General features: G+C 39.3%; 1 long non-coding RNA gene across 1 annotated transcript in view; it reads right to left on the reverse strand.

Moving 5' to 3' along the window:
• LOC119704741 overlaps positions 1-25,306 on the reverse strand; it is a 35,794-nt gene extending 10,488 nt beyond the window's left edge. Inside the window, exons 1-2 of the long non-coding RNA XR_005258031.1 lie at positions 25,226-25,306; positions 23,442-23,501 (exon numbers count right to left, since the gene is read on the reverse strand). This is a non-coding gene — a long non-coding RNA (uncharacterized LOC119704741). The remainder of the gene's footprint in view (positions 1-23,441; positions 23,502-25,225) is intronic.
• Between the last annotated feature and the right edge of the window lie 2,682 nt (positions 25,307-27,988).

Below are 27,988 nucleotides of genomic sequence, written 5' to 3' on the forward strand. Positions count from 1 at the left end.
GCTGGACCAGTGCTGCAGAGATAAACAAAAAGACACTCCAGCCTATCAGCCTTTGCTGATAATGCCAGCTCTCAAGTTTGCCATAATTACTGCATTGCTTCTTTATACAACCCTAATTTGTCTTTTTTTATTGTATTTTTCCTGCTTGTACTAGATCACAACTCCTCTAGGATGAATGCCACCTGCTCCCTCCTGTCTCAGCAGGACAGAAGCTGGTCCCCAGTGAGGACATGGGACTATGAAGCTTAAAGAAGCAGAGTATTTTTAGAGCAAAGTGCTTTAGAAAAGACAATGGTCTCAGTATAAATGAAGAACTAACAACTTATACAGGGAGAAAGACTGTAAAAAACAGAAAACAATCGAGGGGAATTCAGCTGAAGAGCCAGAACCAGCACACAGACCCTGACCCAAACTCTTGTGGCATTGTATTAATAGCTCCTGTCATCACCAGGCTATGCACAGTGAGTGCATGCGGCACAGCTGGATTCAGTGAGGCTCCAAAGCCTCCCTGAAACACTTCTTATGGCATGAAAGAAAAAGAAAAATCAACATCATTAACAACTGATTATGGATTGTAGGTTTATACAGAAAGCCTGCATACATGGACACATTTCTTATTTCATGTCTTTGACACTTAATATTGGCTTTCATACATCAATAAATCCCTGCTGCATACACATAAAAACCACTAAAATCATTACAAGAATCTTTAAATAGACTGAAACCTCTGCTAAGCTATTAAGGCAGAAATAACAATGCAAGCTCACTCTTCTGCTAGACAAAGCAAACCATCTGATTGTAAAAAAAGAGAACTTCACTTTATATGAAGAGAGGACAATGAGAGAAAGGAGCAAATGCAACTTGTCTGGAAGCCCAGGACACGTGCACAGGAAGGGGTGAGCCCCATGTGAACAGAGGACACTGCCCATCCCTGCAGTGCTTGGGGCTTCTCTCAGTTTAAATTCACAGGGCAAACGGGATGAATTGTCAGAGTCCACTGGCGCAAGACACTTGAAGAAGCTTGAAACAAATATTGCTCAAGGATGCAGAGTACTTCACCAGATGGAAACAATCCTGGAGTTTGTGTATATATTTACTTATATCAAGGTGTGATATCCCAAAGCCCCTGAGTCTGGAGTTTCTGTTCCACTAAACAGAACAAATCCAGTGTCTCTTAGTGAATCTGTGCCTCCAACTCCCTTATACAGATGGTCTTGAGAATTCTAGTGTAAAACATGATATAATGCAGATGTAAGAAATTTCAAAAAGGTTTTCAAAAGCCAAAACTTTCTACAATTAATACAACAACAATAATGACAACAACAACAACAATAATAATAATAATACAAACCAAATATTAATAGTTAAAATCCAGCAGCAAGCACTCCATTGAAGAAGCAAAGAAATATACTGCTTTGGATTCTGAAAGAACAATAGCTATTTATATAAATTTGCACTGCAGTAGTTATTTTTAAATACTAATATACTTGTTTCATATTTACTGCTACTTACTCCCTTTAGAGATTCCAGTAATTGAGTTGTTATTATTGTAAAATAGACCTTTAACTTTTTTGGCTAATTCTAAAATAAGTGTTTAAATGACAGAAGGATGTGATTATGTTGCTGGATGGAATACAGTTTTCTGCCTCCCCAAAGTAAAGATTTCTACTGCTAGCAGAGACTGAATAAATGAGATGAAGGATGGAGAGTGATTACACCTGTTGTAACTAATTTCCAAGTCAGCTTCATGTTAGAAGCTGGGTTTCCAGGGAAATGAGCAGCCTACTACAACACCAGGTCATTTTTCTTGTTTCAGATGGAATATTTGCAATATAGTTATAAAAATTAAATTACAAAATGAATATAAATACATCTGTGCATGTTATTTTAGGAGCCAGTGAAATTCAATAGCTCAGATTCTCTTCAACGCAGAAAACATTTCTGTACAGTAAAGGAAGTAAACTTAAAGCTTCCTGTGTACAAAATTGCTCCCATCTAAAAATATCCTGTTCTACATGGAGCCTATAGAATAAGTTACATCTCCTGAGATGCTGCTGAGTAGGTGGCAAATGCCCCTGCAAAAATCCCAATTTTAAAGCAGAAGCAGCAATAATTCCATGAATTATTATTATTATTATTATTCTTACAGGTATGCACAGCCTTGCAGGTGCCTTCCAGACCCATTTCCCTTACTGTCACCAAGGTCCATCTGTCTACAGATGCTCCTATATAAGAGTAAAAACACAGTCTCAGCCCATCTGAGCCACTCCAGAAGAACAAGAGAGCAGCAACTCATAGGAGGAGGAAAATGCAGCTGTTTGGGAAAGGAAATAAACACAGAGATTCTGCCTCTGGTGAAAAAATCCCTTCCAGGAGACTAAAAAATAATAGAGAATACAACGGACATAATCTGTGAGTAGGGTGGGGACACCCTGTTTGCAGTTTCTGAGAAGTATTTGGGTTACCTGAACAAAGTTAGGTGCTCAAGATCTCTGCACTGCCTTTGGCAAGAGGGGAGAACTTCCAGTGAAAAGGTAAGCTTGGGCAAAACCCCCAAGTCTTTAAAGCCAAATGTAGCTTATCTTCTCCTAAGAGACATCAGACATAATGGCCTGGAAGCAAAAGCTAGGGGGTGAGGTCCTGTGACCTGCCCAGGCAGGAGTCTGAGTGACCTCCCCTGCCAGCCCTCCCTGGCCCCAGCAGCTGTGTGTGCCTGAATTTACCAAGTCAGCAGCACCAGTAACTCTCCTTTAAAAAGTCTCTGTGGAACATTTTAATTAGTTTGGTCTCACGGCTTGTCTAAAACGCTTCTGATAGCACAGTGTACACTAAAGCAGTGTTATGAATGCCTAAAAATATAAAATCTAATTATGGTAGCTCTGCAACCAGAGTAATGAGAAGCAAGTGTGACTGATAAGAAGTGAGACAGGCTAATGAGCTGAACCACTGTAGTTCAAAGGAAAACAGAGGGCTAAAGGAAGCACCTGTGGTATTGCTTGGGGGAAGATATGTGGACTAGGAAATAGGAACATACTGCATTAAAAAAGATATGGTACTAAATGGATACACAACAGTGCTGATTATTAGAGCAGATACTTAGCATATGGGCAAAATAAAATGTTAATAAGGATGTGTAAGATTGAAGATTATTGCCAACAAAAATACAGCTGGTGTAGTGAACAAGAAATTACCTGCTGCAGATAAGAGAAAGCTGTGACTCCAAGTGCTTGGGTTCATTCTGCTGGACAGGCAGACCTCACTAAAGGCTGCATGGCCACCATAGCCAGGGTTGTTTCTGAGCTGTTATCCTGCCTGAGCACTCACACGTGGAGTAGCCAGCGAGGCAGAGCTGCCAGGATCAGAGACAGGGAAGGAGAAGTCAAAGCAGACATCCTCTGGCATGAATGAGAAACAGGAACAGCGGGACACAACTGATGATTTTGCCTTCCTTTACGTGAAGAACATACTCCTATCACATCAGTTAATGCATCCACAGCTGCAACACACTTCCTGCTGGACTGTCAGCATCTGACCTGACCCTTTGCACAAATGCTTGCCACCAAACAAGACAGTTGCCCAGTGAAATATCAGTAGATTTTCTGCATTCATCTAGACTTTCCCAAGCTCAACAATTACTGATCAATTTATACTCTGTGAGAAACAGTGAAAGCAAAGCATTTAGTAACAACTTCATTGTTCAAAGCAAAGAGCACTGCGTTATGCAGATGGCAAAAGCACAGAAATGTTCCTGCCATTCTGCTACAACCAGCACCTCACAGAAGGTTTTGTGTCTGCATGTCTGGGCCTAAGAAAGACACTTCAGAGTTTACCCTCCCACAGAAGTACAGAATCACAGAATCCGTAAACACCTTAAAAGATTATCTTGTTCCATCCCCCTGCCATGGGCAGGGACATCTTCCACTATCCCAGATTGCTCCAAGCTCTGTCCAACCTGGCCATGGACACTCCCAGGGATGGGGCAGCCAAAAATTCTCTGGACAACCTGTTCCTTCTATCCTTGGATTGCTTCTACGTGGTTAAAATACATAAGCAAGGGCACTCTTTTCCATGTGCATACAGCACTGGGGGGATGGAGTGAAATATAGATGCTTGATGAGATTTCCTTTGCTCAGTTTATCCAACTTGCATTAACAAAAATGCTTTTTCCTGTTCTTACTGGTCTCCTGAATTTTTTGTCACAAATTATATAATCAAGTATTAAACAGTGCAAGTCTATTTGTTTTAGTTCTCAGGTTGTGATGATGAAGATCTTACCCTTACCAAGTATCAAAGCTGTAGAGACAGACCTATTTAACAAAATTCAGTAACTTACTTTCTTACCCTGCTGCCTCCACACTAGTATTTTTAGCTGAGTGCTGATTTTCCAATCTGTCTAGGCTGTCATTCAAGACATGGGGAATACCAGAAATGGTGCATTTGGTTTTGACAGTACCCCAGACTGTTTTTTTAAAAATAACCAAGCAAAAGACTTTACAGCTTTGTTTGAAAATATTAAATTTCCATAGGGATCAATAGAGGTGCTTCCCATATGCAGTTTATTCACTAACAACTTCCATGGGTTTTATGAGACTCTTCACCTTCCTGGTTAATAGAAAATCTGTACTTGCCATGGCAACCCCTGTATCAGATGGCTCTACAGTAATACCCTGGAAATATACCATAGATTTTTTCAGTCTTCATAATCGATCTGGTCATAAATGTCACAGTAACTTGTCATTAAACTCTCCCCTCTAGCAACTCTAGTAGTTGTTTGATGCCTCCTGCCTCTCTGTCACACTGTTCCCTGAGCAGAGCTGCATTGTTCTGCATGCAGCCTTTTCCCAAAGCTGTCCCTTGCCAGTGGTGTCAATCCTCAGCGAGCCATGATTGGGGAGATGATGGCAACAGGCACATCCACTCACACCTCCTGGCTAGAGCAGTGATCACCTCCAGACAACTCTGATAACCAAGTGCAAGCCAACAAGGGAAAAATAAAAAATTAAAAAAGAAAAAAAGGAAAATCTTGCAGTTTAATAGCAGGCTAAATTATTTGTCTGTGTTCTCCATGTGACTCCTTGGGTTTCATGTCAGGTTCACCAGCTGATGCTGGGAGGTGCTGCCTTGGGGAATAGGACAGACCTGTCCCACACCAAGAGCATTTGAAAGGAATGCCCTGTGCAAAGTGAATTGAGGAGATGGGGTGGAATTCAAATTTCATCAGCTCCTGACCGTCATGAGACTCCCAGTGCATTGCAGGCCTAATTCTTGCTGCCTTGCACTTTGCATTGCAATTGGAAATGAGAGTGTAAAATGCTATCACATCAAAATTAGCAATGCATTGACATCGACTGCAGAGAGGGAAAAGTGCCAACAGAAGGGCAAATGTTGGAACCTCAGAACTAGCCATGTATTTTGAACAATTTTTTTGTAATCTAGAAATACAACCAGATAGAAAATCTGATACCAGCTAGAGGTGACATTTTGATCAGGGTGAAAGTTAAAGTCAGTACATAAAAGGGGAAAAAATATTTTAAATTATCTGAATGAATTAGGAGCTAAATGAAAAGTTTAAAAATTCATTTAGGAAAAAAAAAAAGGTAGTGGTACTGCAGAAAACTGCACAAAACCTGAATATATTCCTTGTAAGAGTACACACTGCAAAACACTGCACAGGAAAACGAGGAGGTTGTGGTAGGTCACACTCTAAAAGCTTCTGAAATGTACGCAGTACACTGCAACCCTCCAAAAACTGTGTAGCAGAACAGATTTCATCTGCATATCTGGGGGTACTGATTAAAGTCCAGACTGCTAGAAGTATATAAGTATTAGCACACCCTTAATCCAAATGTCAGATTCCTCTCATCTAATTCCTCACATTATTTCAATACACAGCAGTGCTGTGTTATCGATTGCAGAACAGCTGTTCTGGAGCCAAGCCAGAGGAACTCAGGAGGGAATCAGATCCATTGTGTGCCCAGTGCCCTCTCTATGGACAACTCATTATGCTTACATTAACTAAGAGAAAGATTACTAAATATGCAAAATTTGAAATTTCCTTTACTATATTTAGACCAGTAGTAGTGAATCTGCCCAAGATTCACAGTGTTTAGAAGAAAGACACTTTCCAATGACAGAAAATAAAAAAGTTCCCAGCTGGAGAGCCTTGAATTTGTTTGAATCTTATAATTTAAGGAATCATTTTCTAAAATTACCTCTTGTACAGTAAAATGACAATGATAAGCCTTGCTATGTTACAGTCTCCTGCTGTGCAAAACATTTACTCAGTGGGCTCAGGATACAAAAGTAGCTGCTTTACAAATAATAACAGAGCTTAACTATCATTTAATGGTTTCAAAAACAGCATACTAGTTACAAACCCTTTGGAACAAGGACAACTAATTTCAGCATCTCAGTTGTTGTCATGTTTAATCAATTTCTAATGCTGGTGGCTGTTTTGGTTTGTTCCTTTGTTTTTAATTGCTGGAAATTTTTAATTCCTGGTTCAAACAACTTAATTTCACAGTTTTTTAGATTAATCAGTGATCACTTGAGGGGAAAAAAATTATTGAAGTTCATCAGAATGTAGCATGGAGAATCAATGTAATTTTGCAGAAAAGCATTTTGATTCTACCTTCCTGAGCAACATGGCTTTAAACTCTGACACCTGAATGCAATATTGGGAGGATTGTCTGGCTATGTGACTTTCAGGGATTCTTTGCTTAATTTACAGAGCTGATCTTCACTGCCAGAACTACAGCTGTGTCAGCTCCAGGGCTGGGGTGCTTAAAGGGTGGGAAAATAACTCTCACTAGAGCAAAAGCCATCTCCCAGCTCTGAGTTTCCCTTTATGCTCCAGGGAAATCTGCCTTCCCATCTCCTCTGACTGCCTTGTGCACTAGTGTCTCCTTTTGGAAATATTAAAGCACACAGACATCATTTTGGTGAAGAAATTCTGAGGAAACTGTTAGCAGGAATTCAAACCCAACATGAGAGTGTGAGCTACTTCTCCAAAAAATAAATCTGTGAGGAGATCCTGTTCTCTGTTTTCTGCCCAGAATTTTTACTTGTTCACACAGAATATCTTGATGGTCACTCTGAGACCATGGATGTGGTGAGAGGTGCTGCCAGAGGGGTGTGTGGTACCCAGCCTGGCAGGGGCAGGGTGCAGGAGAGCACCAGAACTGCCCTCACCAGCACACCCTGGCTGCTCAGATTGATGAGAGCTTTAGAAACCTTCATAAATAAAAACTTCAGCCTTCAATAAGTCAGGCAGACAAAGCAATGGGGTTTCTTTCACCCCTATTTGAATGCAAATCAAGTGTTTGACCCAATAAATAATTGTGACTTCCCATTTCCTACACTCTGAGGGATCCAGTGCTTCCTACCCCATTAAACAAGATTGTGTTTAGGGAACCTCTATCCAACAGCTAGGAAAGGGGATTTATCAGGGTCATTCAGTCATCTCCTCAGCATTTTTTCAACCATGGCATTTTACCACTGCCTTTTTGTTTTACAGTCTTCCTAAGTAAAGGAGAAAATAAAAGATGTTTTCTTGTGGTTTTAGAATGGCACTATTTATATATTTATATATAAATACAATCTTACCTGGGCTTATTTGCAGGACCAGCTCTGAATTCAAGGTCTCTCCAGACATTATTTGGACACCCAACAATAAATCCCTGATTCTAAGCTTCTATGTATCTGCAGGGCCTTTACATTATCTGTAATCCAACCAGCAATAAGAATAATCATAAATCACTCCTGTGAACACAAAAGTACTGAGAATATTTGTAAAGGTGCAGAAACTCTCAGATCCAGTTCTCATACTAAATCCTTCCCTCACAGGTAGGGCATCCCTACTCCTATAATTAAAAGTGCCCACATGTCTCCTCACACCAGCAGCCTCCCTCAGTCTATCCACCAGCTGCAATCCTTTCTCAGTGTTTTAACACTGTTAAAGAAGATAATCTATATCAAGGCAGTCTTTGTTCACACCTCACCAAGTACAGCAGCAGGTTCAGCAAGGCAGTAATCCATGAGAGACACTGACTCACTTAATTCTTCGTTAGATAACTTAGCACAGAATCCTCAGTGGACCCTTTTCCTAACAAATTTCTGCACTGAAACATACCTGGGGAGGCTCAAACTCATAATTGCAGCATTGCATTAAATAAAGAGAAGTGTGAAGATATTAATGTTTTATTTAGTCTGAAATGAGTTGTTTCAGTTGCAGCTACAGTGACATCAAGATCTTTGACTCTTATCTCTCTTTCAATGGCTATAAACTGGCTCATTTCTACTGCTCCACTCTGATTTGATATTTATCTGATCTAGGTCAGAATCTGGCCTAATGGGATCTTAGGAAAAGTAAAGCAGCCCAAAATTTACTCCTGACTGGTCTATCGCTCATGCCACTGAAAATATATTTATCTTTAGTCAATGTAGTTCACATTTCTGTACCTTTATTTCATAATTTTAGAGATTGTCATTGTCATTCCTAGCAGCTTGTCCCCCAAAATCCTTTAGCTATTTTGGCAGTATCATACTGTTAATATCTTGAGCTGATGAGCTCTTATATCTTATAGTATTGGCTTTAAAAACATGAAACAAATGGTTGTGACTTGATGCTGAGAAAAGCCCAAAAGCATCAAAACACATGCAAGGAATTAGCTCTGTCATGGAAAATAAAAGCTGTCACCCATTACTCCAGAATTACCTGTATCCCTAAACTAGAAAAATCCAGCATATTCATCCCAGTGGGGAAAAAACCCCAGAGCATCTAAAGAACAAAATAGAATCCTGCATCTCTAGTTAGTTCCCTGTTCATTTTGAGTTTATGTATGCTCAAGGGACTATTTCAGTGTTAAAACATAACTCACAGAAGACACAGGAGATAAAAGAAGCTGAAACATTTTGATGGAATACTTCTCAAAGGGAAAATTTGTTTTTGAAAGTCTCTTTTAAAGCCTTCTTTAAACCTCTAGGTCCTGTGCATTGTGCTTTTCCGTAATTTTTTCCCCAATTTTGATTTTCACTGCTCTTTTTACAGGCTGTGAACTCTCTTGAGCATTTCAGATCTGCCTTCTTCATCTTTTTTAACCTGAGGGCTTTAAAACTGTGGAAAGTAAAAAAAAAATATTAAACAAATAAGCCTGGAGATAGACAGAAGAACAAAAATGGCCACAGGGTGTCTAGAAGAAGGTGGGAAAATAGATTATTATAGAAGAAAGAGAAAAGGGGTAATTCCAAGAGAAGAGTGCAGTTACCTACTATTTTCATCATCCAGAAGCAAAGTATTTAAGGGCAAAATTCAGGTAAGAGCCATGACTCTGAAGTTGCTTGGATAGTGAATGCATTTTTCTAGAGCCATGAAGAGGTTCTGCTATTCCATCACTAAGTGAACTGAGTCCCACATCCCTGTGGTTTTGGTGTCTGGGACTCTGGGTCTGGGTTCCCTGGCTCATGCTCCTCTGCTTCAGCTTCAATCCAGAAGCCTTGGCTTTACTCAGATGCTGAATTTTGGCTCTCAGCTCCATGGTGAAAAGCTGCATACCCAGAGATTTTGTTACAAAAAGCAGCACTCCATGCTGGGCAGCCAAGAACAGGCCTTGAGGGTGTGCAGCCCCTTGCCAGTCAAAGATGCTGGATTTGAAGGTTACCCTTCCCTGAAAGGCTCAAGAAATCCTGTTTCACACTGGGAAAAAACAAAGAAAAGGAACAGGGAAATTATGGTGTTTGAGTATTTTCAAAATTTTTTCGTGTAGTCTTTTCAAAATACTATAACTTCTACTAGAAAAGAACTTAAGAGTTTTCAGGAACTTTAGTTAAAATTGACTAAAATTCAAAAGGCCCAAGGTTCAAAAACTCATTTGTTACTCAGGCATCAACTCCTCCTGCTCCTCAGCAATCAGTTTCACTGCAGGTTACTGATACACTGCCTTGATTAAGCTAATGATGAAATGAAGATAGTTTCTTTTTTTGCCTGTATCCTCAACTGTTGAAGGAACACGTGATAGCTGTAAATTATTTATTATTTGGAGGTGAGGGGATGGCAATCAGCAACTGCACAGTTTGTGCAGATTACTCTCCTCTAAGGTCTAATGTGAGCAATATTTGATTATCTGACAAATAATTTCAAATGTGACTGTGAGAAAACGATGCAAGACTCAATATGTTTCAAACAGCTTATAAACTCTACCAAATTAACTTTAGGACCACAGCATGAGAAAACTAACATAGGTCTTTCATCATAAGAGTAAGGCAGACTTTCAAAATATGAATATCAGTAGAAATAACCAAAAGTTTCAGAGATATTCTCTTCTTGCAAACAGGCAAATGTCAAAAAGGCATACACGGAACAGGAATATTATGGTAGACACTGTAGAAAGCTGATCTCTTTTATAAATTTAATCTCTTTTATAAATCTTGAGCCACCAGCAAATAACAGAAAAGCAGGAGTTTTTGCACAGCCCACACCCTGGTGCACCAGTGTCACTGCTCATCCTTACAGGAGTCCCTGTGCCCCTGCTTTACCACGCTGGGTGTTTGGGCAGCCCCTGACTGATCACCTTTAATCCAGTAATTCCAGAAATGCAACATGGAACACATTCCCCAGCTCAGGAAGGCAAGGAAAGCAGCTGCACTCTGTCTGAAACTCCTATGGAACAGCTTTTAAACATGAAAAAATTACTCCTCCTAATCTTAGGGTGAGTTTGCTTTTTAGAAATCAGACATAACCAATTTTAAGTCCCAAGTTTTCCACTGAAGAACAGATAATGGAAAATTCTGGACTGATTCCTCTAAGAGGTTGTGTAACTCAGTGGCACACTTCCATACATTCATAAATAATGACTGACAGCATCTAACAAACACAAGAGGAAAAAGGACAAATGAATGGCAAGAAAACCCAAGTTCATTTTCAAATTCTGCTAAAAATGCCTACAAGGGAATCCCCTTTTTACCCAATTACTTCACTATTGTAAATTATATTTTATATATATATATTTATATATATATATAGAAATATAATCATATTATCATATTTGTATATTAGTATAAATAAGTAATATATGTAATATATACAATTAGCATATATAATTATTATTTAATACTTATATAAAATAATTATTAATTCTATTATATAACATATTGTTATATTATATATTTGTATATTAGTATAATTATATTTGTTCATTACTTCTGCTCTGCAAAGTACTAGTGAAAAAAAACAAACTGGTTTGCTTATTTGGAAGAATAGCTTAAAAAGTTTAGTTGCCTGAGTAGTTGGATCTGGAGTTCTTTCAGGCAACATATTACTTGGATTCTCTGAGAACAGTGAGATTTTTCACAAATAAGGGAAATTTGAATGAATTTATATGTTATAAAATATTATATGTCATATGTTATATGAATTTATATGTTATTAATCAAAATATTTCCAGTCATGGTCTCAAATATGTTATAAGCACATTAGGGTTGTAATTCCAGAATATGCTCACAAGAATCCATAAAGAAATAAAAAAAAAAATTTTGACTAAATCATTTCCAGTGGGAAAAAAAATGTTCTAGCACACATTCACAATTTAGTCACCAAAAATAATGATTTTTGAAGAATATCAGGAGAATAAAGAAAGACACATATTTCCATTATTATAATTTCTAGATGGAATATCCTTGGTTTCAAGGCTGATTCACTTTTTAAAATGTTAATAAATTTATCCCTGAAAAACATTCAATATTACCTATCACAACAGCTTGCAAAAAGTTAAAATTTTCATGAGAATTTCAGACTGAAATGGCTGAATATCACAGAAGCACACAGAACTGTAATTTTTTGCAACAAATCACTTCAAGACAAATGAAAAAAAGAAAAATCAGTCTGAAAACATAGAAGAGATTAAATGATCAGGTGAAGGGCAACAAGTACCATTGAGCTGCCTCCTCCTGAAACACAGGGTAGGGGCATGAGACTAAAAAAAGAGATTTTCAGGAGTTTCTCCTCCCATATCTGCTGGAAGCGACGCCCTGCAGAAGAGCAGAAAGACTCACATGTCCTGCATCTTCCTGACCCAGTTTTTTTTTTGAGATGATGCCAATTTTTCAGTGTAAAATAATGGGGGATGAGGGAAAGGGAAAGAAAACAAGCCCTTCTACATCAATGCAAGGCTTTCAGGGAGATGTAGCATGAATATTTCATGCTCACAGGCTCATCTATATGCTCAGCTTCCCAGCTGACACTATAGCTTCCATGATGTCCTTATAAAAATGGAAATGAAGAGCACAAATATAAAACCTCGTCAACTTACTTGGTGCAAGTGCTGCAAAAGGAAACCTACTCGTGAATTAAGTTTACAGAAAGAAATGAAGACGAAGAATTTCAGCAACATTTCAGATAAAAAAGGCCAATCTAACTGTATTTAGTTTGGGATGAAAACTGAGAGTTTTAGAGATTTGGCTTAAAACAAAACCCAAACAAACCAGCAAAGCTTGGTGAAAAATTGCAGACAAACAACCAACAAGACCTTCAGTTTAACATTTGTGAAAAAGAGGCTGTTTTTATTGCCACTACCTATTTTTCCTGCTCTGTGTAAAGCAGAGTTTGATCTTGGATAACCTGGTGAGAAATGAACTTTGACGTGATTGAATCGAGCCTTTCTAGTATGTACAAAAACCAATATGTGCCATTAAATTAACAGAAAAATACAACTAGGATAAAAATACAAGAAATAGTAACCAGCAAACACATCTATGAATGTACTGCAGAGCCCTGACCAAAAATATTAACTCAGATTTAATTAACACATACTAATGCTTGTATCTGTCTCTGATTTTTCACAGGAAGCATTGCAGAATATAATTAATGTTCCAAAAATAGATGCAAGTTCAGAACACCATTATCTTGAAGAATTTAATTGGTCTTACTATTCTATGAAGTACAGCAAAATGCCATAATGTCATTTTTTTCAATAAGTTTAAGAATGAAAGACTCTCTTTCCAAATCTAATTATAGATATTTTAAAGGTGAGCCAAAGCACAGCAGAGATAACACCTGTATTGGAATAAAATATCCCTATTGGTGTATTCAACTCACAGTAATTATCAAATGAGATGAATTTTCAATAAATGGTTAACAGAATAAAAAAAAATTAAATATAAAAAAGCTGAATATTCTTATTGTAGACACTGCTTTGTAGCAATTTCCCACATCCATCTCAATCTGACCCTGAAATTAGTGGGACAGATCCTTTAAAAAGGGCAAATGGAACCAGAGGATGTCCCCTAACTCTGTCTGCTTTTGCCTCTGTTGTGTCAGGGCAGGAGATTTGTGGGTGCTCTACTCCTTGCCACCTTCTCCTAAGAAAATTATTGCACCCCAGACTGCCAAGCCCTGGTCTTGCCAAGCCATACCCAACACTGGGGTGATGATTTATCCACAGCACTATTCTACATCTAGCCAGTGAAATAACATACTGCTCTTTTCAAATCCCTCTGAAATGGTGTTTTGGCCTCAGTAGTGAAGGAATGATAACTGCATTAGAATTATCCACCAGAAATTTTATAACCATTCCTTTCTTCAAAATACTTCAAGCTACTGGAGTGCCTGTAAAATGGATTGTCCTTGAGAGATGAAAATGGAAATATAAGCATGGTGTAGTAATGGAAACACAAAGAAAGATTCTATACTTCAAGATGCAGATACAGTTCCGTGCAGCACCATACCTGGTCTGTACAAATCTTTCTGACAAATTGGAATATTAAGAAAATTTATTCTGCAGTTTCATATATAAAATAAAAGTGACAAGTGGGTGGGTTCCTGATCTTAAAGAGTTCTTCAGGCAAAGGCAGAACAATGCTCAGATTTTAAACACATCCATCTTTTATATTTAGATGTAAAGAACACATATTTTGTGTGGATAATTGACTATTAAATTTGGCATACAATTGGGTTTCATCATTTGATGCCTTGAAAAATCCTCTTTTCTAGCTCAATTAAAAATTATGTTGGTTGATAAGAGGAAAAATGTATCAAATTCTAGTGGCTCACACTGAGCAGGTTGTCACACAGATCATTTTAGAAGGGCATCTGTCATTTGAGTATCAAAACCTCTGTGTCCACAACACACAGACCAAACATTTCAGTGAAATATTGTCATAATGCCATATGGATTCTAAAAGTCAGCCTTTGCAGTGCTGTGTCTGCTGTTTGACACCAAAAATCCACATTCAGTTGACCTTGGGGTTTCATTTTGTCTAAAGCAGAGTTTGGCTCACTGATATGAGGAGACACATCCCCATCCTGAAAGGAAAAGCAGAAAAAGCTGTACAGGTGTCCTCTTCATCTCCCCACTTCTGCTGAATGTAACTACCTTGAGACTTACCAGATAATTTCAATAGAGAGTAAAAAGAACAAGCTGTCTTAAAAAAAAAAAAAAAAAAAAAAAAAGAAGGAAAAAGAAAAAGGAAAAGAAAAAGAAAAAAATTGTGAATCCCTGGGGATTTTTTGGCCTACAAGTGCTTTGATTTATTAAAAGTTCTACACATTTACTTGCCAAAGTTCATATTACAGCTCCAGGTAAGTTGAGGTCAGGTTGCTCAGGAAGAAATTTGCACTTAAATGAACCAGCCTTTCAGCCTGACAAAGATGGAGCCACTCAGCACTGGCATTTCCCCTGTGGGTCTGGGATCAGCAGAGAGGGGAGAGGCAGTGCCACTTCCAGGTGCCAGGATTGCTCACTAAAGTGAGGGCAACTTGCCCAGCAAATACTTTCAGTAGACCAAGAAGGAAGAGAAAAAAACCCAAACAACAAAACCCTGAGCAAAGAAAATATCATCTATAGGCTGTAGCAGGACCTAAGTATCCAAATCTCATCTGAATGAGGGCACAGAAGAGCAGAGGGGAAAACCCCAAATTCTTCATGTAGGGACTGAATAACTAGCACTATGTATACACAAAGGACAGCTTGTGCTATCATAACAGCTCTGAAAATAACTTTGCTTTTAGAAGAAGCATGCAGAAGACTGAGGGGAAGGGGAGAGGGGGCACAGAAGGACCAAAGTATATATTGTACAATACCAGAAATCACAAAACTAACCTCTGACCAATATATTGTCCCTAGAAAATTCCAAGAATCTCTTTAAATGCCTATTTATTTCCTCTCTTGGTTGCTTAGTTCAATAGACAAGAGTACTGTGTGCCAGATAAAACTGTCTCCCACATACCCCTCCTGTCAGGTAAGAGGATAAAAGGAAACACATGAGAAAGGAACAGCAGTGTAAAATATGGTTTGAAAAACAATGAAAGCAGGCTTTAAAACACCATTGAAACTGAGATTAAAGAAAAAATTCAATATTGTCTGAATGATAAGATTGTTAATGACCATTTGACAACCATGAGAGGTCCCAAAACGCTCCCCTGGGAAGGTGGGTGCTCTTTATTGAGCAGGGGTGACCCTGGATCACAGTGAGCTGGAGCATTTTGTGTGTGCTCTTAGTGCTGGTCCATGGCAGGGTGAGGGACAGACCCTGGACTCCCACTCTACAGCGCTTTTCAGGGACATTCTGCACACTTTTCACTAAAACTGGTGACAACCAGGAGTTCCCACTGAACCACAATTGCTTTTTGCAATCATAGCACATCTATAAACGGTATCTCAGATAAAAAATGCTTTTTCCCCAAAAACCTGAAGTCTCATTCCATCATTTGCACCCCATAAAAAGGCACACAGTACTCAGCTAGTTTTCACATTAGCTCAGTATCTGCATTGGAATCACCCAAATTGCACCAGTGTTTCTGTCCAATATTTTATCAGCTCCATATTCAGACCTGAACTGCCCAGTAACATTGTAATGTGATAAACCAATTCCGTGTCCCATATGTCAACTAAGGATAAAGCATTTTAAAAGCTTAAAAATGCTGCATTACTGTAACTACAGTCTCTCATGATACTGTTAGAGGACAGTGAAGGAAAGTATAGGTGAAAGAAGAGCACTTTTTGTTGTAAATTATCTGATCACAGCTGCCCTATAAATCTGGGAGCTGTAGATATTTGTTACACCTGAAAACAGTGAGAAGAAAGCTGTACAGTGCCTCACATCATCTCACCACCAGTTACTAAAAGCAGATGTCATTCTGACAATGGGCTGGCTGAAGCTGAGATACTGTACCTCATTATCACACAGAAGTCTCCTGAATTACCTTCAAGATGTGCACGAGGAGTCACAGAGCACACTGGTGATTATTTGTGCCCCAGCAGTCTGGTGTGTTTTACAAGGGGCAGTTAAGGACTCCAGCAGAATACCTGAAAGGACTTGCTTTGATGTGTTGCCAGTTAAGTTGAATTTAAGAACACATACAGGTAAAGAAAAAAAGGTTCAATTATCCTGTGGGGATTTTGTTCTAAGCTGTGAGAAGATGTGTAATTGGATTCTTGCCACGCCTGACTACACTTTTGGATTTTCCAATTTAGGTTTGATTAACTGATGATTAATAAAATTTCAAATTTCAGTTCTGATCTCCCTCCATAGTTTGCAAGTAGGAACAATTTCCATGACTACAGAAGAATCTCAGCTTCTCCTGAGGAGGGGCAATCACTCCAGAGGAGTAGGAAATGCTGCTCACACCCTGCCCTGAAAGCAGCCGTACAGGAACTGTCAGGATCACAATCCTCACTGCTCATAACCTCTCTTCAGTCTGTCAAAGGGATAGACTGCTCCCAGCTCTAAAATATGTTTCTGGTTTCATTCTTGCTCCTCCCTGCACGCTGGAGATGCTCAGGAGACATAAACCTTTCCCTGACAATGGTTCCCACTACAAATGTCCCCCCCTGCCACCCAAATGCAGACCTGGAGGGAAGCAGTGCAGCCCTCACCAGGTGAGCCACAGCCTTCAGAGAAGGAAATCCCTGCTCTAAGGAGCAGCCTTTGGGGCACCCTCATCCACCACCACATCAGGAAAATGATAAACCAGTCCAAGAGCAGACACTTGAAAAATCAGGCTAAGATAACTTATGACACCAACCACCACAAAATCCTCATTAAATTCACACAGCCAAGGCTGGCTTGGGAGCACAGCAAGGATTTAATGTGCAGTAAAGGACATATTCCCACCATAAATACATAGGACAGATGAAAAAGGACAATCCAGTTAAGGTAGGATGTACAGAGTGCTATAGAAAAGGCGGTAAGAAAAAGCTAAAGGAGCTTTCAGCAAAATTTGAAAGAGGAAGCAGAAGACAGGGATTAGACAAGAGAAATATTGTGAAATGATGATTAATATCAAGGCCTCAAATCAGTAAGAATGGTTCAAGGAAGCATAAAATTCAAACAGCTGATTTTTGGTCCTCAGTCTGTGTAAATCATGGAAAACAACATAAATTTGACTTGAAGTGAAGCAGTTGTACACCAGTACTTTAGATGGAAGACTGGAGACAAGTCACTGCCCTTTCTATCATCTATCCCCCTGTTAACAATGTAAAAGAGGGAGCATTTACTGGACTAGGTGACAAAAGAAATCTAAATTTTCAGCAGGAGAACAAAGCACTGGAAAGGCTGGATGAAGCACAGGGAGACAGTATGGTTCAGCTTCATTAAAAATGTACTCGACAGAACTGAGAATATCCTTACAATCATAAGTTGTTCTAGTGAACCATGTTGCTTTCATAATTACAGCTAATTTAAGCCCTAGGATGTGCAGTCTGAAATGTCTGTTTATCACCAGCTATCCAAGCCTCTCCCCTTGTCCCCCAGAGCCTGGCTGCAAGGCTCAATGCAAAGTTTACCTCCAAGCCAAAGTCAAGGGGAAAGCAAGTCCCAGCTGTACTGTGAAGAAGAGCAGGAGATCATCTCTCCTTTAAAATAAGCACTGCTTCATTCTGGCTAGTGTGGCACTGTTTTAAAATTTACCCAATCACCATAGAAAAGAGCAATTAGGAAAACCTTTCAACTCAGAAAATGGAGCACAAGCAACAAGCTTTTGGACAGTACCACAGGTAATGTCAAGAGACATCATTATTTTAGTTATTTTTTCCTCATAATATTTACAAAGCTCTTGCAGTGGGTGCCAGACTTCTACCTGTGCCACCTAGGTACCAGCAGAGATTTGAAATGTGAAGGGTGGGAGAGGAGCATGACTGAGATTTTACTTCATGCCAGCGGTAACTGCTGTGGAAGAGGCATGCTGCAAAGAAAGAAAGATACCCTCAATTTACCAACTTCCAAAGTGTTTGCTAAGGAACACAGAGATGAACATAAACATTGAGCAACATCTCTGAATCTTGTGATGTTTGGAATTGCAATGTAACATTAGCAAAAGACGGCAAAGCAAAAGCATAAAAGGCAAATCCTCCCTAGCATGTTGCCTCTTTCAGAAGACTGGTTCTCATTATGCTGAGCCTCCTGTTCTCAAGTTCAGAACCTGAAAAAGCTATTTTGTGTATAAAGAAAGAAAAAGGGACTGTGTTTTTGGCTTAAAGATGATGAATGCATCATTTGCTGTTAGAGGTAATGAGGATTTCAGTTGCTTTTGGCCCCTGTAGGATTTACTGAGCTTTGCCAAAATGAACAAACAACAATCTATATTAATGAACAACTCCAGAGGCTTGGATAAGATGCATAACTCACATTCACATGGAATAGTACCACTATAATTCGTATGTGTTGTGTGTAACAGATTTAGGCAGCAAACAGACGAGGCCTAATGCAATTTTAGCTCTGTCTGTACCATAATTCTGCAGGAAAAAACCAGAAGCCTTTGGCTGAAGGACAGGTTGCTGCACCTTCACCTCCTGAAGGCACTGTAGCACACACCCTGCCATGCCCAGCACGACTGCAGCTTCCCTGAGCAGGGGGATGATGCAGGGACAGCACAGATTGCCTTTGGCACTGGAAACCTCAGCAGGGTCAATGCCCTGCACAGGGTCTGTAAAGGCACCCAGGCCATGCCACGGAAGGTTTCTCCCAGTAGAAAGCAGATCATCCCTTCTGCTGCAGTGTCTCTGTCACTCCTGGGGGGTTGCAGGTCGTGTAGCCAGAGCTCTGTGGCAGGAGGCTCATGTGAAACACCTTGCAGAGAGCACAGCCTGCTCTGCACAACTTGCTAGACAACCCCATGGCTAGATGTGCTTCAAATTACCCTGCCTGGGAACTGCTGAATGTAAAAGGCATTGACATCACCTGTGTACACACAAAAGAACACCCTTTGAAACAGGGTTTAACACAGCAGCAGTGCCCAAACAAACCAGGAGCAAACAGGGCTGTGGCTGCTTTTCAACAGAGCTGAGCCTGCTCGGAAAGGATGGAGCCAAGGACCCGAGGAGAGGAGAAAGCCAAGGACATTGGAAAATGCAGCAGCTGGAATGTGGCCCAAAGCAAACTTCCATGAGATGATTTCCAGCATAATCACCACCTGAAAATGAGTGATGAGCAGAACCTCACCTCCTCCCACATTCAGAGGAACAACACTTGGCAAGAGCGTAACCCCCAGGGGTGAGCAGGTGGGGTAACACTCAACTACCAAGTTTCAGCACTAATCTTTACAACTAAAATAATCCCCTAGCTCCTGCCTTTATGCTGATAGAGGGGTTTGAGAGCAGGTATGAAATACAAATGTACAAAAATGTCCATGCAAGACACTGCAACGTCCCTATTCCCCATCCTCCCACAGGCTAGAGTGCAGTTTCTTCAGCCTGCAAACAGCACATGCACCTCTCATCTCACCCTCCCCTGGTCATGCCACATTCAAAACTGAATCCTACAAACAGTGGGGTGAGATCAGCCACCTGAGGAACAGCAGCTGTGAGAGTAGCAGAGGAAAAGTCAGTGATTTGAAAAAGGTGAAAAAAAACTATTATCCAAAGGAAACAAAATCCTCCCCAATGAGAGAGAGGCAGAATTCTGATATAATGATAGCTCTGCATGCACACTGCTCTGGAACTGAGTCCTTGCATGACAGGCAACCAAATAACTTGGAAGCAAGTCAAGCCCAGATTATTCCTCTTTTTTTTTTTTTTTTTTTTTTAAATACACTTATTTTGCATAGTACCACAAGAAAAATGTATGCCCCACTGCTCTCCCCTTATTTTCATGTGATCAACTGGAGTTTTTTATTCTGGGGAGGGGAACAGAAGGAGAAGGAGGAGGCTGACAGGTTAGTAATTTACAGATCCATATTTCTTTTATACTGCAAGTATGTTCCATTTGTTCTGAAAATATGTAATGATCTAAAATGGGGACAATTTTAATGAATTGGGTTCATAATATTTCATATCTTGCTGCCAGACTCTTAGTCAATCAAACTAATGTTATAAAGGAACAGCCAACAGCCAATTTTGACATCCTTTAAGCAGGTCAGTTATAAGCCAATTAGCTCTACCTACTTGGTCTCCAAGGTCTGAATAAAATATAGCTCATTTTGATTAGAAGCACTACTTCCACTAGTGTGCACATGCCTTAAAATAGACTGCAAAACTACTGAAAGCCCCGTGGAATTGTTAGAGGAAGTCTCGATCCTACTGAAGTCAATTACTGTAATACAATTTCTCCTGACTTCTCACAGATTATGAGAGCTCCCAGATTCACACAGTGTCATTGCAGTTTTATTGGATAGCAGAAAAAACTAAGTGCTGCATTCATCAGAGCCCTTCCATCTGCTGAATACAACTTTTCTGCAACATAAGACAAACCGAAAGCATCGGTCTTGAACTACAGCAAAATTCCTGGCGAACAAACTTCAGCGAAAGGAAGTCAATCAGAATTGCATATGCACTTCACATTAATTCCTCCTGTTTATTTTAACACAACTTTCACATTATTAATAACTGTCAGATCCTCCTTGACTGGTTTGACAAGAAATGCAGTTACTAAAACTGGGTTAAATAAGACACATCAAATTATTTCAAGAATGAGCTTTGCGTTAACTTGAACTCATAAATTTTATTTTATTAACAAATCTTACTTGTTAATCATGTAATGTTTAAGAGCTGTGGATGTTTTTCCCCCAAGAATATCCTGCTTTATGTCCTTAACAAATGGGTGGATTTTGTCATTATTTGTCCCACTCCCCAGTAAAATATAACCATTTTCTTTGAGACAACACTGATGAGAAGGGAGTGCTACAAGATTCTTACTTTATGTGCAGTCACACAAATGCCTTACAAAAATATTCCTGTCATTCACTGCATTATATACTTCATGTAGTCTGAATTGAAAAAAGCACATCTGATTTAAAAAAACCAACATCCCCAAAAAACCAAAAAACAAACAACAAAAAATGACACAAAACCCAAACAAACAAACAAAACCCCAAAAAACCAAAACCACCCATCACCAACACCTACAATCTCAAGCAGCATAGAGACAATTTGGCCTCATTTGTTGGAAAACTTCCTAAGTGGGCAGGACTCTTAGAAACCAAACTGACCAAACTGCATCTGAAACCTTACTTGCATCTTCCTATTATTTAAATACGCCAAAAAATACTCTACATGTAGCATACAGACAATAAGTCAGGTTTTTGTTTGTTTTCTTTGTTTCTGCATAAGCCAAATTCACAAATAACAGAACTTTTTGAAACCACACCAGCAGCAAATCCATCCTACTGTGTTCCACCATGTTTTTACTGTAATCATACAGCCAGTGAAAAAGTTAGGAGGAAAGGGGTAGAAAAGAGGAAAAAAAGAAAAAAAAGGAAGGAAATAGTAATAATCCAAGGGCACAAGAAGCAGTAAGCAAGGATTCAGAACCATCTAGAACTGCCAAAAAAGCACATTATGAAAAGCTAGAGGGGCCTGACACCCAGCTATTGGGAATGGCACAAGCCAAATGAAGCCAGGTGGATTCCAGCCAGGCTGGCCTGGCCAAATGCACAAAGACATAACATGAGTTTGAATCCAACATAAAAGGATTTCTATGACTGGAGCTGGAATTAAGATCATATGAAACAGCAAAAATATAATATTGAAGGTTGTATAATTTACTCATGCTCATGAATGTAAATAAGCTCTACTAGAGTAATTTAAAATAAAGATACAACTCTTTCTTGCAGTAAATAAATATTGAAACCCCTTAACAAGGAACAAAACCACAGCTTTCTGCATTTAATGGTTAATTATTCTGCACCTAATTATTATTAAAATTCCTGATAACTGATGCAGTAGAAAGAATTGTATCTGCCTTCTGGAAATAAAAATCTGTCATAAACCTTTTCTGCAAAACACTACTTTTATAATTTCCAGATGATTGCCTGTCCTCTGTCCATTACCCTTCTGCATTTCCACTGAGCTTTAAATAGAGTTGAAGTAGGTCTTGATTTGCTTATTAAACATCATAAGCAATTTAAAAGAAAGGGTCATAATTTTAAATATGCAGGAAACCAGGAAACTGCATTTAACCTATTTCACAAAACATAGTATTAAATCCAGCCATGTATGTTTTAAGAAAAAAATTTCTAATCATTTTAAGGTAAAAATTAATTTTTTTACTGGAGCTGAAAAAAGTCTGAGCTATTCTTGAAAATGAACCAAGGGAGCAAAGGGGATGTCAAGTACAGGAGGGCATATATGTAATTTGCAGTCCAAGGTGCTTGTACTCTAATGGGTACATAATAGGTGGAATGGCTGGAAGTTGTTCACACAGGAATGATCATTATTTCTATCCCAGAAGGACTTGCTTCAGAAACTTATCTTGCCTGTCTACACCAGCACCTTTGGTCTCCAGCACTTATTTACCCTCAGGATAAAACTAAAGTCACTTGCAAGCCACCTATATATAAATGTATACATATTCTAATTCTTCTTCCCTGCTATGGAAATGTCAGAAATGTATGCACTGTTTTTTTTCTTAGCAGGAGAATTTTTAACATCTCACTTATTGCTCTTTGTTAGTGTCCAAGCAAGGGATCTGTGGAGAAGGGTACTTAAAACAGGTGTCCTTTTCTCCCAAAAAGGTAATTCATTAAAGAGAAGTGCAACCTAAATGTTTGTAAATTTTTCATTGAAGAACCTTTCGTAAGTCTTTGTTTCCTTTTTTTTAAAAACAGCTGTCATAGCATCATTTCATTAAGTAATACACTTTTCTCTACTCACACACACTCAACTGACATTGTAATTGCTGGTTTTTGGGCTAATATGGAAAAAAATAATTGGGGAATCAGAGACATGGCTTAAAAGGAAATATTTCACATGAAGCCAAAGTGACAAAACATTCAAAATATGATGCTTTAAATTAGATACCCAATCCCCCTCCCTATGAACTGTTATGCAAATGTTTAAGTGAACAGTACTAATCAGTATAAAATTAAATATCCTTAACTTTTGCAGAACTGAGGTTGTGTTCTATTGTTACATAACTCCATAAATCACTTGCTTTTTGACAGTCCTTAAGTCACTTATTTTAGTATCTGAATGTAGCTACAGGCACATAAATTTGAAAGTGTGATAATACATTACCTAAGGCCAGACAGTGAATTAATGTCTAAGTCAGAAGAGGAACCCAGGAATCCCAAGTATCTGTTGAAAGACAAGGTGGCACTGCTTATTCTAGAGAAAAAATATATTTCATGTGCAGCCCATGCAAATATAAAGCAATTATGCTCCCCAAACTGGAATTCTCTCCTTGAGATAATCTTGAACACGTTGTGTATTCCTTTACCATCATTCTTAGAGAGGGAGGTGTGGAAGGATTAAAAGCACAAAAAGCCAAACCTGAAACTCAAAGCACTCTTCACTAGGATTAAATCACTAATTGCTTGCACTCTTCTTGCAGTGGTCCTAATGACATTGTAAATAAGACCATGTACAGGACCAGCTGAATTACTTACACAGTTTAATTACCAAAAAAAAAATGCTTATAAGTAAAAAGTCTTTAGGAGTCAACAAAGTGGCTTAGTAATTAGTGCAGAAAGTTAAAGTTGAGCCAGAATAACACCCCATGTGGAAAATTTCATTTTTAGAATAAATGTGCTGCAAAATTTTGGGGGTATCAAGGTGAAGGCAGATTATGAACTACTTTTTACTTTTACGAACTGCAGAAAAGATTTTTTTTAAAGAGTTCAGTCTCTCTTTCCCCACCAGGGCAACAATTATTCCCACAGCAAGCATCAATGGCACTAGGAAACCAGAGAGCTGGGGAGTACTTGGTAGGGAATGTAATAGCTTCAAGGACCCTAAAACCTAGCTACATGAGAAATTTGTCAAAGGTTCAGTGGGTTTTTTCCACATGCTTCAGTTTCAATGAACCTTCTCTTTGAATAGAGGCAAAGGCCTTCAGAAAATTTCCAGCCAGATTAACAAGAGCTGCTTCTTGCTTTTCAGATAGAATAGCAAGGACTCTAGGAACATTAAAACTGCTGTGGCTCATTGTCATCAGCTGGAGCACTGTGATCTGTGAAGTGATAAAACCTGGCCACTGCCTGAGCCTGAGATATGAATTTCCATGAGAATTTGGTCACTATTTCTTTGATGAGATGAGAAAAGGAAAAAAAAAAAAAAAAAAGAGAGAAAAAAAAAAAAAGAGAGAAAAAAAAAATATTTTCTGCTTCTGTATAACCCGAATGTTTCTAGCCTCCTTTGGGTCTGAAATTGCTCATTCTCAAGTCAGACCTGAGACCCTAGAACTTGGCACCTGTGATTCCTGACAGCACCCACTACCAGGAAACATGAGATTTACTTAAGATGCCAAAAGACCTTTCCTGGCATTCAAAGAACATCTCAAATAAGTGGAACAGCAGCGATTTTTACATAATGCTGAAACATCATTTCTTTTCTGTGTGCTACATTATGTATTTCCTTTTGTATCTGATAATAGCGAGAGACTGGTAAGCAAACTAAATACCAAGTCTTTACAGAATTCAGTAGGCTCTCGATACATCCCGGGAGAGATGTGGAAAATAATGCTTCACCTTCCAAAAAACTGAGTGCAGTCTGCAAGGTAGGACACAGGAGGTACAGGCTCTGCATTACAAAGCAGCACATTTGCACATGAGGCATCACCACTGATACAGCACAGCAGCCTCAAGGTTAAACAGCCCCGATGCTGAGAGCTGAGGAAACTGCTCTGAATCACAGCTGGAGCCAAGCTGCACTTCCCTGGCAGTGAACCAGTGACCCCCACAAACACAGAGCACTGAAACAAACCATTGTGGAGTAATGATCATGTTTCTGACGTTTCTATGCTTCTCCAAATTTCTAAAGGATAAATTTTCATCCCATAGAATCAGTGAGAAAGGACTCACCTTGTTTTCCTGAAAGAAGAAAGGAGTGATGTTTTCTTGGAAATTGTGTCTCTCTTACCACCTTTGGAAAGCCCAGTCAGACTGAAAAAAAGCCAGTGCACAGTGTTAATCAGTGCCTGATGAGGAGCAAAGCCAACATCATCCTCCTCAGGTGGGAATAAAAATCTAAAAACATTCTACAGTGGCAAAATATAAATGAACACAGAAACATCAGCTGCTCTGAGGGCCGGGACACCTCTGCTGTGGAGACAGGCTGGGGGAGCTGGGTGTGTTCACCTGGAGAGGAGAAGGCTCTGGGAGAAGGTTTTAGCACCTTCCAATACCCAAAGGGGGATTCAAGAGAGGCAGAGAGCAACTTTTGGCAGGGACATTAGTGATAGGACAAAAGGAAAGGGCTTCAAAGTGTCAGAGGGCAGGTTTAGATTAGGTATTTTGTAGAAATTCTTCCCTGTGAGGGTGGTGAGACCTGAGAGATCCATATGCATGCTGAATTTAGCCATTTTAAGTGTGCTAATTTTCAGTTTAGAACAGCAAACAAATTGGATGGCTCATATTTGAACACTTCCCCTTAAGATATTTGTCAGGTTTGGACTGAGTCCTCAGAATACACTGGGACTCCCACCAATGTAAGCTGCATGTGCAAACTGAAGGCAGCTCATGGTCCTGTGAGATAAACTGCTTGCCCTTTTTTTATCCTGCAGCACATAATCTGAAGAAAAATAAAATCTGCTTTGCTTATTGCAATTCAAAACTGCAGTGTCCATAACATTTGAATCACATCTTGCTGCTAATCCTAATTATAATTCCATACCATCAGAAGTCCTATTTTAATGATTCTGCTTTGATAACACCCAAACTTATTGACCTCAGGCATCAGATAGTGAAGTATTTCAAATGTATCTGGATGCTCCAAGGCACCAGGTCCTTCAGAAAGCCCAGGGGAAAGTGATAGATGTGTGATGACAGTGGCTGGGTGGGAGTCCACCATTCCCCAGAAGAACATAAAGATGCAGGCAGAGCTGGACCTTAAGGCAAACCAGAGAATTTGGAGTCCCTGTAAGTTCTTTTCCTCAAAAAAATCCCCCCCAAAAAAAACAAACCCAAAAGACAACAAACGAGACAAACCAAAAATAGATCCTCATTGCCAATAAAATGATGTAGTTGACAACAGAGGCTTGTGCTAGATGCAGCCACCAACCAACTGCACTGGAACTGTTTGACAGCAATCACCTGTCCCCCTCAGCAGGAGCACACCCACAAGCCTGACAGTAGAAAATATAGAAAACAGCAAAGAAAAAGAGGTATGAATAAATAAATCATTCTGGTAATTCCAGTAGATATCCAGTAGATATGTGGAAATCCAAGACTAAAATTGGTAATAATATAAAAACTGCTTTCTATATCCTAGACAAAAATCTAAAGTCTAACACATACACTTGTATATTTTGAAAGCAGCTTTGTGCTGTCTCTGGAGATTACAGCATTTAAACGTGGAGCATTTAGCTTTGCAACTAAAAGCCAGAACAGGGCCTGTCTATAGAGCCCAGTTTTCAGAAAAACAGGTATTCAGCACTTCCAGTAAATGAGGTACAGTTCAAAATATCAGAGCCCAGCCATTGGTAGCCATGTCAGGAAATCCTGGCCTAAATATTATTCATCAAGGTAATGATGGGTCTGCTCCATTATGATTCAGTATCTGGTGCCTTTTCCACCTATCAGAAGGAATGTTCAAAATGCCACCGAATTCAAATCAATTTCAAACTATTCAGAAACTGGGGTGAACAGCTTGAGTGGCTTGGAGGAGGGAGGATTCTGTTTTTGAATGTGATGGCTCCAGTTGCCATTTGTCCTCTAGATCTTCTGTTCCAATCCAAAGCCAGTCAGACAATGGGCTTCTGTGGGGTGGGCTGTGACCTACACTTATCTCAAGTACCAGACATCTTAAACAGCCACACGATTTCACGAGCAGCAAGGATCCAGATACATTTACATTAACTTCAGATAGAATCCTCTTATAAAGCAAACACCAGCTCTTGTGGGATCTGTTCATCACCATTGCCAGAATGTCCTGTACCATGCACCCTGACTCTGGCTGTGCAAGCTAAATTTGCTGTGATTAGTAGGGCTGAAAGAAAAACGACTGCACTAATATTCAAGCTGTTTGAAGAGAGGTTTACTGCCCCCAAAAGAATCATTTAATTATAACACACCATTTTCTTTAGATCTACATATAAAAGAGTTAATTTGCCTAAGCATGCACCAATGGGGCTAATGGATAAAGGTTTTTATTAGGGATGTGCCAAATGGTTCAATAGTTATTTGAATACTGTAGAGACCTCTCAAACATGTAGCTTTGGCGAGCAGTAATTCTGTTCAATTAATGGGTTTATTTCCTTCACAGATATTCTTTCAGAAGTGTTCCATCATCCATGCAGTGCTGTTCAGAGACAAGTTGTAAACATTTTCTCTTTACTGGTAAGTTCTGAGGACATGATGCTGTTCTTTCAAAATGCTGTACTTGATATGGGAAGAAACCTGCAGAGGAATACATAAACAATGCTGTACAAATTCTCTTTGGACCTGAGTTAATTGGTGATAATAATATTGTTGAAACCAATGAAATCACATCAGCTTTCAAAGAGTCTCTAGCACTCTCTTCTCCACTTCAGCTCTGCGTGGCAGAAGGTGGCACACTCAGCATCCCTTCCAGCAGTAGTTCCCAGAGACAGCCATTAATATGACTCTAAATCTCCTAAAGCAAAT

Source organism: Motacilla alba, chromosome 9, assembly GCF_015832195.1.
Source record: "Motacilla alba alba isolate MOTALB_02 chromosome 9, Motacilla_alba_V1.0_pri, whole genome shotgun sequence".
Lineage (NCBI taxonomy): Eukaryota > Metazoa > Chordata > Aves > Passeriformes > Motacillidae > Motacilla > Motacilla alba.